The sequence below is a fragment of the Echiichthys vipera genome (assembly GCF_963691815.1).
Source record: "Echiichthys vipera genome assembly, chromosome: 20".
Lineage (NCBI taxonomy): Eukaryota > Metazoa > Chordata > Actinopteri > Perciformes > Trachinidae > Echiichthys > Echiichthys vipera.
Genome location: NC_139845.1, coordinates 14,557,405 through 14,572,881, shown reverse-complemented (window position 1 = coordinate 14,572,881; position 15,477 = coordinate 14,557,405).

Genomic DNA, 15,477 nt, shown 5'->3' with positions numbered 1-15,477 from the left:
GTAATATTGTAACATGTGCGAGGGGGGAGGTGGGATCTGTGACGTGTGCACGAACTGTACCTGACAATCGGCTTTTACACAGCCCAGCGCTCAGTGGACAGGATGATATGGGTCTGGTGGATTTTTCCAAAACAAACAACAGAGGCAAATTTTTTTTTTCTAAAACCAGATGATTTATTTGTTCTAGAGGAGCATAGTGTCGTTTTCAGTGAATATGATCAAACGTTGTTGCCAGGTTGGCCGGTGGAACAGTGGTTAGAGCAGTCGCCCCATGTAATGGTGCTGAAGGTCCTCGAGGCAGTGGCTGAGTGTTCGACTCTGACCTGCGGCCCTTTGCTGCATGTCTCCCCCTCTCTCTCTCACCCCATTTCCTGTCTGTCCTATATAATAAAAAGGCTTGAAAAACTGCCCCAAAAATAATCGTAAAAAAAAAAATAAATGTTGCAGACTGCACGTTTGATAAGATAAGCATTGGGCGGAATTAAAATTTTGAAAAAAAGAACAAAGTAAGGAATTGACTATTTTTATAAAACAATAACAAGCCTTTAAGCGTTTATTATTCAAGTGCAACAAAACATTCTCTGCATCTTCTGGCTTTCTCCACATTAAAATGAAGACTTTTTCCATATTAAAATCCTCTCTCTTAAAATGAAGCATGAGTGGATGGACGTGAATAAATAACAGATCAAATCAGTAAGTTATTTCCATGAATGCAGAGTGAATCATTTGAATAAGGTTTTCCTGGAACATTTGTTAACCATACCTAAATCATGAGAGAGCTTCATAACATCGTGGTTGTTTTTACTCCACTTGCCATCTCTAATTTGAGTGATGGGCAAAGCATGCTGGGCTGCTGTGTCCTCCCCCATTCTTCCTGCTCTTTAATTGGTTCGTCAACAGGACCCTTGCCTTTGTTTGTCCAAGACCCCAGAACACTCAGTCACACAAACACACCGAAACCAGTAGGGGTGTGTGACTGACTGAACCAACTATTTCCAGAGGCCTCTGTCCCTCTCAGCTGATTAGGAAACTATGATTAAGGTTATCACAATTTTTCCACAACGGAGAGCACCTTGACTTTCTCGAGCTGTGTTTGTCCTTCATCAGCACGATGGTGGTGTGTAAATAGTCCTTAACTCACATCACTGTGTCCAGTTTTCCACTTTGAACATGAACCACCAAAACAATCCACCCACCGCCATGACTTGCAATACAGATAGTGAGTCTGGCCCTGATCTTTGATATATGAAAAGACAATAAATGGCAATACATACGATTGCTCTTGGATCTTGCTCTTTTACATCAAAGAATTGCAGCTGTAAAACAAATGCAACATTTAACTGAAAGATTTTAAAAAATTACTAAAAAAACCCCACATTTGTGTCTTTTTGAACTTTCTATTTAGGGACTGTACACAATTTATTAGAGTTAGTCAGAAAAGGGGGCGATTCTTGACTTTTCTTTAAATACAGAGAGCAGTTAATGCATTTATTTCTGTTTTTGTCTATCTGAGATTTATATTTTATTTCAGTCTTCCCTTGAGATTTATAATCTAGTAAAAGAGATAAAATAGTTCAAAAATATGTTGATGTATACCATGGGCCATAGAGGGCAACAATCCTGCGTCTGTATCCAAGCTTTTTAAATTCTTCAAACTAAAGATAAAGAAGATCCCAAACTGTTGGAGCACCTATTGAGCTGGTTGGAGAGCAAACATGAAATTAAAGCCCTTAATGTTGTTTTAAATTCAGGGATGGGCTGAAAAATGTGAGGCTAGCTCAAGTTACTCAAAAGCCCAAGCTCATTCATTGACAGTAATATGTCTCTATTAAGTGAAGACGTACAGAAATTATAATAATTAATGTCTGATGCATAATGTGATCATTAGTGATATCAAATGTTCTAACTGGGTTATACCCTTTTAAATTATTCCTTTATTAAATTTGAAGGATTTGGGAGTTTTGTTTTTTTAGAAAGTGAAACATAATGTTAACAGTCCCTGACAACAAGTCAGTCTGGATTTGTCTGACCAAATCTAGTCTTAATGGACAGAGTGGTAGCGGTGGTGTGTTTTCACAAACATGATTATTTGTTCTCTTGTTCCACTCCCTTTAATCTCTTATCAGCACTCAGAATTAACCCCTGATTAAGATTGGCTGTGACTTTCTGTTGTTTGACCACTCCGAGGTTACTGTTCCAAGGTGACCGCCAGCATGTCGATGGATGTTCACCTCTCCCTCTGATCTTTTTCCACTGGGAACTCTGCCATATGTGACCTGGGCAGGTAAAGTAATAGCAGGGCACTGTGAACTTTGCTTAACAGAACTTTAAAACTGACCTGAATTCGGTCACAGAGTCACTTTAGTACTAAGTCACATTTGTCTAATGTTAGTTTTGTCCTTTCTTCCATGAGTGCAATCATTAACAGAAACTTTCTTTGACGTATCACCTGGTTATTTCAGGAAGTGCTGACACCATGTACACCATCTATTAAGCAAAGGGTTTGCTAGTCAGTGGAAAAATACATTTGCAATTTCTTCCGTGTCAATCACACACCCTGAAATAAAACCTGAAAGAAGTAAATACCGCTGCGCTGGTCAAACACTGCAATCCACTAACATGGTACAAAGTGACCCAAACAGTGTATGTCTGGGCACAGATTAGCACAACAGTGTGGAAAAGGTCAGGAGAGGCTGGACTTGTGCAGGCAGCTGATTGATGAAAATACCATAACAAGGTTTCAGGCTGGAGAAAGTAATCAAAATCATTCCTGACCCAAAGTGATTTGACATAAGCTGCAGCTGAGTTCTGCTGGCCTGTGGAAACATCAACCATACCAGGGGGGTGTCGGTGCTGATAAATGAGGAGTTGCCAAAGTCTACAGTGCAAAGCCTACCCTTTAAACTGCTTCAGTTAATTTGAACATAAAACATTTTGGTAACTGTTAGTTGAGAGTATCCAGATATTTTCCAATGATTGCTTAGGTACTGAAAAAAAAAAAAAAAAAAAAAGAACTGCACAATTGGGTGTGGTGCTTAATTTGGCAAACAATGCCTGACTCTACCAAAGTCCAGCTGTGTTCAGCCCTCAGTGGCACTCATGGTGAAACTTAACACTGCGACCAGAAAACTGAGTGATCATGTGACTTCGCCTCAGGTACAAACACAGAGGGGCATCAAAGAGAACGGAGCAACATTCTCTGCGTGACAATGCGTGCATAAGAGTGTGATTGTGCATGCACGGTATGTTCATGTCCACACGCTTCCACTGTATGTCCTTGCACCTGTGTGTTGGTGTCTTTTTAGGAGTTCATGAGCAGGAGTGTTCTCCCCCTCAAACCAGCCCCCTTTTCCCCCCCTGTGTTTGCCTCATGATCAAAGCTGCTGTCATGCCACCGCTCCTTTTGATGCTCTGGCACAATAGAGCCTGTTGAGGGTTTGATTTCTTCATCCATTCACTTCCATAAAGGCCAGGCCTCCCCTCCCTCAGGCCTGTCTGGTTAGGCTCTGGACATCAGGAGCTAAAGCTGAGCAAGCAAAGTACAGAGACTATACTGGGAACAATAACGCCAGTATCTATGCAATTTTAGAAACATTCCTTGTGCTGCTGAAATGTGCTGAAATTAAACTGAAACTGCATAATGGCCGGTAACAGTAGAGCTAACTGGCTAACGTTAGCTTTGTTAGAAAAGTGCAGTCAAACACCGATCAAGTAATTATAGGCGACCACAATGCTACAATTAACTTTGAGAAGGTGAAAAGTCACTGTGAAAGGGTCAAAGTCCTGAGACTTTAACACAGATAACACCCGAAAACACGTTCACAGCTTTTTTTGATGTACACATCGCCATGTAGGCACTATACAGTATGTATCTCTAGAAATCACTATCCTGTCAGCATAGAGACCTTTCAGTCCTTGTGCTAATCTAAAGTAAGGTAACCACCAGATTTTGCCTCTAGCTTCATAGTTACCCTACAGATACAAGAGTGTTATCAGTCTTTTAACTCTTGGCAAGAAATCGAATAAGCATATTACCCAAAATGTCAAGCAATTATTGGAAGTTACAGTTTTACAATTGCACACACACACACACACACACACACACACACACACACACACACACACACACACACACACACACACACACACACACACACACACACACTCAGTACCTGTAAATTAGGTTTTGTTGTTACAACAAAAATGTGCTGTTTAAGCTACTTCTCATGCATTAAGCTGAACTAATATTTAAGTTTTGTATACTCTGACATGCTATACTGTTGCATTTCTGGTTGCCACACCAGTGACAAAGTATCATGTTTCGATTACTAACCTATTCTAGCATTACATGAAAAGCTTTTTTGGTTATAGCTGATCTGGTATAAAGATTGTGCACATACAAGATCAAACATTTCATCATATTTTGTGTAGGTCACCTTATATAATCTTTGAACTGAATGTTCTCTTACTAATGGAAGGATCTTGAAACTGCTTTATACGTGAAACATCTGATTCAATCACCCATAAAACCTCAATGTGAGGCAGATCCTGTATCCTCAGAGAAAACTCGAGGCAGAACTGGAAGTGCCAACCACAGCTGAATGATTCATCTATTACGTTTTTCTCTTTCTGGGAAAGAGGCAAATTAGCATGGAGAATTAATTTGACTTGGTTGAATGGCAACTGGAAAGTCCAGTTAGATAATGCGCCTTAAGCGTAATTAGCTCTTGAAATATCTTTCATATGCTTTGTTCTGTTCCACTGCACCTTCAGTTCTCACTGCGATTCAATTAATGTTCAATGAAATTACTGACTGAATACATCAGAGAAATCGTACAATGGAGCAAAGCATCCCGATGATATGAAGACCCATTTTTTTTCTTATTTTACGAAATACGTTTCCCCCCGTTATTCTGATGCCTGATAATGATATCATGACTTAATGATAGACACAAGTAAATGTTTCTTTTGATAGAAATATCCATTTTCCCTCTCTTCCTTATATTGTATTATTTTTCATTCATTGGTTCACACACACACATACACAACCACACACACACACACACACACACACACACACACACACACACACACACACACACACACACACACACACACACACACACACACACACACACACAAACTACGACCTGCAGCCCTTTGCCATGTCTGTCCTACAAAAAAAAGGCATGAAAAACTGCACAAAAAATCTTTTAAAAAAAAAATCTCTAATGAAATGATAGACAGTGAAAATCAAACCATGGCAGTTTGTATAGAGTAATATAGAACATAACTAGTTTGATGACGGACTTTTAATTGGACACACATACATTGTGTCTTCTGTATGAACTTAAGTGTCTCCACTTAACTCAAAAAGATATTATGACATTTTCATAAATAGTATAAAATCCGGCTTATTAAGCTTCAGGAAAAAATGAGAACAGGTACCAAATCATGCAACACGTATGTAGTAAGTGAGGCAATCGTTTAAAACATGATCTAATATCTGCAATGCTAACAATATTAGATGTATCACATGATTTTAATTCTGATTCATCACATGACAGAGAAGCACTTCTCAAAGTCTGGAAAAAAAGATAGGGGAGTAAAGATGAAGCGACACACATTGAGAATTGATGCAATAGTCAAGAATGTGCATGTGAATGTGTTACGCAACCACAGATCAGAAAAGTTGGGCCACTATGTACAAGGATGTCTGAAATATTTACATGGCATTAGAAGTATGCAAAACAGACGCTTTTATCATTCAATATGTTGGTGGCACCTTGCTGCTCATGTTAAAAAAGCTGACCGAAAAGTTACGGCGACAAGCAGTCAACACAGGGCAAGTAACGCTAGCGTTAGCAGCTAATGCTGGCCCCAACCCTTTTTGTCTTTTTGCATAGTATGTTTTTTTCAAATGTAATCTTGCATGTCTGATTCCATTTTTTATCAATTCTTTGATTTGATCTTGCATGTGCTGTGCAATTGGCTGCCGGCCGTGAGAATGTGTTCATTTGATTATCTGTTTCAGGTGTGTTGGCTTGGCTCAATGTGGTGAGATGAAGATTAAGCATTCAGGATTAGGCTCAGTAAGTTTTACATGACATGGTTTAAAATTATATCAAAAAAGAAAAGAGAAAGAAAAACGTCAATACGTTTTCCTTCATTTCTGAGAAATATTGTTTTCTTTATTGATGTTTGGCAACATATTCATAACCTCACTGTGGTAATTCTGTATCTTTAGATTAGTTATCTCCCACTTAAGTAGCAGTGATGTTGTTAGTTTTAAGATTGATGCCTGAAGATGAGTATTTGGCTATACTGGCAGTTTCTGAAGCCATACAGCATTATTGAAAATACCAAATTTAAAAGTACAACACTGACCCAGAAACCTCCTAAATCCTTCTTAGGTGCTAGCCAAAGAAATAGCTAGCGAATCACTGTCCATAGAGTGCTGCAGGGACAACGTATTTTTGTAGACCGACCCAGCAGTTAGAATTGCCCTGGTTTCTTGACAAAAAGCCAATGGGATTTTGCCATTGGAGTTTTCATTATTGCAGAAAATAATCTCTGTGACAAACAAGTTTATGATACATACACGTTTTGTTCAGAGAGATAATCTGCATAAGTGTACACCACAAGCCTAAATGCTTTGCCAGAAGTAAAAAGCTAGCATTAGGCTATAAACAAGCTACACTGTAAAAATCTTGTTGACTTCGAGACCAGGGAACCGAAAGTGCAAAAATGCTAACTCATTCCAGGGTTTAAGGCTCATTCAGGCAGCACTATATTAGCACTTCAGCTAGCTAATTTCCTGGGAGGAGCCATGTAATCTGCACCTCTGTATTCTACAGTAATGATGCAAGTGTACTGTATGTCAGCAACAATTTAGTTTTCAAATGCATCAGTAGCTTTCACAATTGTATGCTACAACAAACTAATGCGTTGTACCTTGTATAATCCGTCCATGTTGTACATCACTGGAATCTATGCTGTCTGTGTGCAGGTGTGAGCTAGCATCAGTCTGACACTGCTAACCTCCTGTGTCGCTCTACTCTGCTAGGTGTGAACATATGTGACAGAAGATGGCAACAGCCCCCCCCCGTTGCTCTCATACACACACACATCTCTCTTTGTATGTCTCTTGTTTGTGTCTGTGTCCTCTGGAGCTGTCTTGAAGGGGTTTGAGAGTTCACGTTTGGAAGGTGTGAAGATCCAGAGCGGCTCTTCGTATCAGCAGCTTTGCTTTTCTTCATACATTTATTTATGTGAATGTGCGGCCGCTGGCATACATGTGCATCATAAGCATGTGTACCAGTTCTTCTTTTTCTGGATACCCTGTGTGCATGTGATGCTGAGGGGCTGGGGCAACACAATGAAAGCAAGTCACAAAATATCATCTGAGCATTACCACTCATCAGTTATGCTTATCAGTTCCCCTCATAGGAGTATACCATCATTTTCCACTTAATGTTATTGGTTATATTAAGCAGAATTTACTTACATCTGATTGTCCATGTTGTATCGATTTAACAGTCATAATGAACACTTATTTGTCTTTTCTCCTGATCCTCAGCTGCCTGTATTTCTGGTATATCTTAACAGAACAGAGTGTGTTAAAAGTGTAAAAGAATCACAGTTTCACAGGGAGAGGTCTGAATGTTCTCTCTGAAGTTCATCATAGCTTATTAAAAGCTTTTACTTAGGCCAAGGTGTTCTTTAACACTGTCAAGAGTGTTCCCACATCTGATTCAGGGCTGTATTTTGAAAATCTTGAGGTCACAAGGTGGCTTAATGGTAGTCAGATCTAAGCTTAGGCCTGATTGGATGACTGCAAACCTGCAGAAATACACAACAAGGTGTTAATAACATATCAGTGTATTATGTTCTTCAAGATTCAAGATTCAAGAAGCTTTATTTATCCTGAGGGAAATTATTGTGCAACAGTTTCAATACAAAGGTGGGAAAGGATCAGAGTGACAATAAGCTCACATAAATCAAATCAAAATGAAGCTAACATCAAATAAATCAAACAATAACTAAATGTGACAGAGTGCAACGGACATTGTGGTTAAACATAGGTATATACAATATACAATAATACGCACCGTGCCGTTTAGCAGCGGTGCGGTGCGTTTTGTAGCTTAGGGCTATTGCATTAGCAAGCAATAGCTTATTTTCCATGCCAAACATTCACCTCTTCTCCACCAACTCCTGTGGGAAATATGGGGCTCTTTAGCAGCAAACAGTTCCACCAAAGCTCCTTTCACACCTGCACTACAACCCAGAACTTATCTAGACATGACCCAGGGGAGCTGTTTGAGAACTAAAATGTCTGAATCAGTTGGACGGGACATTAAACTGACTTTTCCCTGCCACCCCCTCGTACAAAGTCACGTGAGATTGAGCACCATGTGTGAACGAAGCAGGTCATTGTCCACATAATTCACAGAGAGCGAGTGGTCGCTTGATGATTTCTATCATGCTGCATACAGCTAGTCGTAAACATGCTGGTAAAAGAAGCAAAAAACACTTCCATCACAAAAAAAAGAAATAAAAACATAAAATCATAACACAGATCACAGGAGAGGCAGCGGCTGTGACCTATCTATCCTGATGTCTCTATCTATAAAGAGACACTATGGAGATCCATAATAGGCTACTAAACACAAACTGTCCCTCAGTATTAACCTATAGCCTCCTTTCACAGCTATCATTAGCCCCTGCACTGGAGGTGTGAACAACCTTGGAACAACGCCAAGCATCTAAAACAGTGTTATGGGGAAGACAATGTACTGCTATGGCATTCCTCTGCTATCTCCTGCACCCTCAAGGGAATGCTGTACAAGCGCTAAAGCACAAAATGTACCAGAAGGGAGAGACACCAGGAGAGGTGAGAAATTAGGTGGAAGGTGAGGTGGAAAAAGAAGGAAAAAAAGATTCACAGAGCAGAAGAATTGATGAGAGGGAAAATAGCAAGTAGATCAGAGACAGATCTATAATACACTAAGTGTCTTCCTCAAGGACACTCTGACACAACGGGTCTGTTGGTGGACACAAACGGATAATTTCTAGGCTACGCCCTTTTGTGTTTTAGAGTCATTTCTTGTCTTTGCTCTCCCAAGAATCTTCCACTGCTGACAAGTGTCCACGACAAGCTCTGTTGAGTGTCAACACGACACAGTCCACGCTCTGATATGGCAACAAACAGGGAGTACGCATAGGTTACGGTAACCGACTCACGTGTGACCTGCTGAACGGACCCATAATAGTTATTGTTGATCATATTACACACAGACGCAAATGGGAAAAATTCCAGGATCACATTTGCCTCACTCTTTGATGACTGCTTACAAGACCCCCTTTAGAAAATCACCAATACAGCTCAGCAACAATTACAAATCACCTATAAGACCAACTGACTGATGTGACAGTCGGACAGCTGAGAGGTTAAAGGGCAAAGAGGATTTTGTTGCCAATACAATTGTCTATAAACTGTGTAAAAGTGCACTTGGGAGGTGAAAGAGAAGCACTCTTTCCTCCACCAGCAGCTACTCTTCATGTGGCTGACCTCTAACCCCTCTGGCCTCAATAATGAAGCAACTTAAGCTTAGTCAGGAACACTTTCATATTCTTCCTCTCTTCCTGATGATTAAATCCACAGGATTATTTTTCCAATAGTGGTGTTTGTCCATTCCCCTTGTGATAAGACCACAAGAAAGAAAAGCTAGGTCCACATCCACCCATCTATGTGCAGTTTTGACCAGGACCATGGACTGTACAAAATATGGACTTGTTGTCACCATCTTCACTGTGTTACTTCTCCTATGTAACTCCTGGCTAACCCAAAAATGGGCAAAGAGGTGGAGCGTGGATGGAGCTGAGGTGGGCCGAAGGAAGCCTGATTGCTGAGCTAGCAACCTCTGACAGCACTCGTCTGTCACTAAAAGAGGTCATGCCTTTAATTATGTACAATTTAAACCTTAAATTTGTAATACGTAACAATTGAGATACGTTGTTTCTAGCAGACGCTTTGGCGGAAACATGTAATTGCAGGCGTGCCTCTGGGACCTCATCTCACAGAATTCCTTTATTTCCATTCTCGACTGTATGACATCATTATATTGACAATTTTCACCTGCACCATGCGGTGTGATGCCTTCACATGATCCACACTGATAGGAGGTCTGAAGAGAGAAGGGAAATTACTAAAAAAGCGTCACAAACTGTGCGGCACATTTGATTTTAACGCAGGAAAGTCATCACAGACACTCAGATCGTATTTCTGATTCACTCAGATTGTATTTCTGATTTCTGATTCTGACTCAGATCCTATTTCTGATAGACAGGAACTTAACAGGCAATCAACTAGATGAATATCTTGCGGACTACAACTTTAATGTAATCGAAACATTTGGAGCCAGCCTTAAGCGGCCATTCGAAGGACCTGCAATTTTGGCTTCATTTCATTTTTCAGCCATGGAGGATTGCCACTTGACCAGAACCGGTCCCAAAACGCATCCTGCTTTGTTTGCGCCTGATAAAATCATCAGGAATTCTGCTAAAAGTCACATCCATTCTGACTGTCAGATAAAGAAGCATGTTTTTCATATTCCTCACCACCACCCATGTCTAGACTTAATTGTGGAGATACAGCTGTGCTCATGGCACACTAACCCCATGTAAAAGGATCCAATAGGGTTTATTAACCAAGACTGCTTTGTATCTCTTCAGCTTTTTCTATATTGTGCAACTGTTTCCAAATGAACTCCCCTGACTGAGCTGCAGCAGGCTGTAGTTGCTTTGAGACATGAACGTGTGTTAACAGTAAGTGTGGAGGGTGTGCTCAGTTAACTCTCCCAAGTTAAATAATGACGGACTAAAGATACTAAATCCATAAGGTGGAGACACGTTGGCCAAAGGAGTGTCCTGATTCCCGGGGATATCCCTGTCTAGTGTTGACCCAAGCTTGGTAAACATTCAGTGGCTAAGCTGTGACTCGCATAATACTTTACAAACAATGACACGCCACTGTACACTTTGGAGAGCTCATGCAAATTACCAATGATTCATAAACTGTGAAGATCAAATCAGCTACAACGTGCAAACGTCAACAGGATATTCGGCTGCTATTCAAAGGGATAAAATCCCTTTTTTGTGATTGAATTTAAAAGTCATGCTGAAAAATGTTTAAAAAAACAACAACTTTGTGCATATTTAGAGATTCGAAGGGATTTGAAATGCCGGGCCAGTCGCAAAAGGCGCCCGCGATGACACCGGTAGCTTATACAGCCGCGGCTCGACTGCATCAGCTTCCATAATTCATGCCCTACTCAGCCGCTTCAAACCGGCTCAGACTGCTCACCTTACATGCTAGACATTCATTGAAAGTACCGCTGCTTACTCAAACACACACCAACACACTGACATGAACTGTCAGTGACAGTTTTATCAGATGTACAAAGGTGTGAATGTAACAATAAACACAATTGTTCACTGTTTAGATTTATGTGTAAACTGACAGGTGGGATCAGTATTTTTTATTTACAAGCTGTTTTATGAATCCCTATAGATGTAGCCAATAACTGAGCAAGTGAAAGGACACTGGATAGTCGTCAAGCTTATTTCAAGTTCACTGAATTTGCATAACATGAAGGTAAATCCAGCTGCAGAGCACAATTTTAACCTTTATAGCCTTTTATTGTTCTTTTTTCCAAATTGAAGAGTTTTAAGCAACCTCTTTATTGACTATTCAGAGTGAATATGAGTGAGTACATGTGCGCATACATGGTGAGAAGAGAACTCACTGTGGAGACATGCATTTTTCTCACAGGTCTTATGCAAATGCAGCATGCGCTCCACACCTCCTTTTTCTCCCTCAGGAACTCTCACATATTTCTGCTATCGGGTGTCTTTTATTCTTGCGCATACTCGTGCACACACGTAACTCATTAATGTTCCTGCTCCTTTTCTCATAAAGGCGTTAAAGGTTCCCTCTCATCTTGTGCCAGGTGAGCTTAGATTGTTTTTGGCTGGTATAAACACATATACATACACACACACACACACACACACACACCCTTGTATAAACCAACACCTCAGAGCAGTGGGTGAAACCTGTGCGTCCAATTTTTATGGTGAGAATGACATTTAGTGTGTTTTCCCTCGACTCTGAGGCAGGTCCATACCTGTATGCATGTTCATGCATGCACACACATTGTGTGTGTGTGTGTGTGTGTGTGTGTGTGTGTGTGTGTGTGTGTGTGTGTGTGTGTGTGTGTGTGTGTGTGTGTGTGTGTGTGTGTGTGCGTGTGTGTGTGTGTGTGTGTGCGCGCATGTGTGTGTGTATATATGTGTGTGTGTGTGTGTGTATTCCATCTGGCTGAGTCAATCAGATCTCTTATGCAACCCACCATACTGAAGCACTTTTGTTCATTTTAACTTGGTTTTGTGAGTTTACACACTGCTGCGGCGTCCGATTATCTTGTGCCTGCCAAAATGAACTGACTAGCCAAAGTACAGACCATTTGAATGTCAAGGCTACATTTATCCAGTGCGAGTCACACTGTGTGTCTCTGTCTGTCCCCTTTGAGAATGAGCTCTGGAATGACACCAACATGGACCAAACTAGGCCAAGCACAGATGGACCGACTGCTTTGCAGACCTGCCAACATGTCAGAGATGGTGATTGTGTTGCATAAAAACCGGCGTGTGTGCCTCAGCTTGAATTCACTTTGTGCTATTTTTGGCTGGGACGGGATATAGATGAATGACTCCAATGGCAGCACATTTTACAACTAAATGAATTTATTTAAAGTTGAACTTTGAATATTACACATTGTTTTACATGAGGAAATATAACCTAAAATTATATTGCAGGTATTGTACATACCTTCCCATCTCTAAAAATCAGATAAAATCATTTTGGGGAAAATTTGAAGATAGCAAGCTAGGCTAAGAAGTTCTCTAGTTAGCCTACTTAACTACACTAAAAATAAATGTATTAGTTTGCTATGGTTTGCACTGATTCCCACTAGAGGAAACTTTTGGTTCAGGATATTTCAACACGGGTCTAGCTGGCGTTAGATGTCTCTCTGTTGTGGTGCCGGCAAAAATACAATCCTTTGACGTTGAAGTTGTGTTTTCCATTTACATTCTCAATTATGCAAAAAGTTTTTATTCTTGTTTGAGGTGGCTCTTGCCTTTGTCGATAAAGGTTGATGTGCCAACTTGGACATGGAAATGCCCATGGCGGATAAGTCCTGAATTAGCACACATTTAACTCACATGACTGATCAGCTTTTTCAGCTGTTGGTGTCTTCGGGGATATCCCAATAATGTGTCTGTCTCTAGACAGCATGGAACATGGCCAATACTAGCTGATATGAAGGAATATGAATATAATAATTAAAACTTGTCCAATTTAACCAAATTCGTGAAGATCCCATTTTATTTTATTTTTAGAGATAGATGGCCAAGGGGTGACTTGTTTTGTTTCTTTCTTTTTCTCTGTTTACTGGTGGCTTACCTATGTGTGGCCTATAACTCCAACTTCTGTTGTAGCCTAGTTTATTCACTCACACCTAAACACACCTAATTTGCATCTCTTTATTAGCGACATTCGCTTAAAATCTGCTTGATGGTTTCATGGATACACAGCTACAGCGTAATGTATGCCATGCTCAAATCATATATGGAACTAACAGAAAAAAACAATGGTTAACAATGCCGGCCCCCAGCTGGCTAACTGCCTGTGTGGCCTTTGGATCTGTGCAGATATACATACTTAGACAAAAATAGTTTTAATTTAAGTTCAATGTTAAATCCTTCCTGCCCACCCACTTTAAACTCCTCTACGTCTTACGATTCAGTCTCCTTCGTGCTGAGTAGTTCCATCATCCTTTCATCCTTCTGACCCATTTATGTGCAAGACTCTGCCCAGGTAAATCTGCATTGATACCATTATGGTCCCATTAAAGCCCCCTAGTGTATCCAGGGCAGATTAATCTAGGCCAAGCAACCCTCCTACTCCACAGAGGAGACTAACAATTTAAGAGAAAAAAATTGCTTTTTGGACTTGGATCCATATTGGAATAAGCATTTTAATGCAAAACCCAAATTGCACCCCAAATTGCTCCCCGTGCTGCGCATGGGTGTGTGAATGTGGTGTGAATGGTTAGATCAGATTAGATGGTATGTAGATGTCCACTGCCATCAGCGTGAATGTCTGTGTGAATGGGTGAATGTGACAAACACTGTGAAGCGCCTTGAGTAGTCAGATGACTAGAAAGGCGCTATATAAGTACAAGTCCAAGTCCAAGTCCAAAACAAGTTAAATAGAAGTTTACAGTTGAATGGTTTCAGGTTTCATCTATCTGAAAAAGATGATTGCCATTGCCATTTGAAAGCCACTTTTCTGCAGATTACTGTTTATACTGATGATAATGCTTGCTGTGTATACATGGCTATTCAGTACCAATAGAAATCATTTATGGCGCAATTTATTGAGCATGGATGGTTAAAAGGAGCAACCATCTGTCATGTTGCATTTCCTCTGCAGTTAGGAGTGTGTCTATAATGTCATTTGCCCAGTGCTATCTTTATGAAGAGTAAATATAGAACTTGGGCCATATTTCAGCATTAACGGTGCAATTTAGGGACTGAAACTGCCATCCTCCATCAGACTTTTTCAGCTGCAGTGCACTTATTCGAGGCTGCCTGACATTTACATGCGGTCAGCTATTAGTGTTTAAACTAAATATTACTACAACCAAGATCAACAGCTAGACACTAAACAGGCCCGGGCGCCGGCAGCCACCACTCCCCTTCCTTTCTCCCTGTCTCACTTTCTGCTCTGCCTATTCTGTCTCTCCCTCTGAGCCTGGTGTTCTCTGTCTTTTGTGTGTGTGTGTGTGTGTGTGTGTATGAGCAGCGCACAAGGCGAGGCGGAGCAAGAGTATCAACATGTAGTAAAGAGCAGACCAGCCCACTGTCTGGAAAGGCTGAGGGAGAGAGACAGCAAGGGAGGAGAAAACATGAGGACAGAAAGAGACAGACAGAGATTGACAGAATTGAAATAGGCCCAATAACAAAAGAGACAAAAATAGATACAGAGACCGTTACAAAAGACACAAGAGGAAGAAAGGCTGTACAAAATAGAGCCAAGGGAGCACAACACATGACTAAGCAGAAGGAGAAAAATGTATTTACTTCCTTCGCCTGGAGGATTTCATCGAAAGGGCATAACCACATAGAGAGTTTTTATTCTGTCCCTCACTTGTTCACAAATGCATCATTTTTTTGGGGTGGGGTGGGGGTGGGGGTGGGGGTGTAGGTGTTGAAGCTGTCACATTACACTTTTTTGCTCTGGTCACTATAGTTTAACACACCCAAAGGATTTGGTGAAAATATCTGCGTCTGTTTTTGTCTCTTTACTTTGCTCTCTGACTTTTCAGGGAAATTGAGGTATTTGTC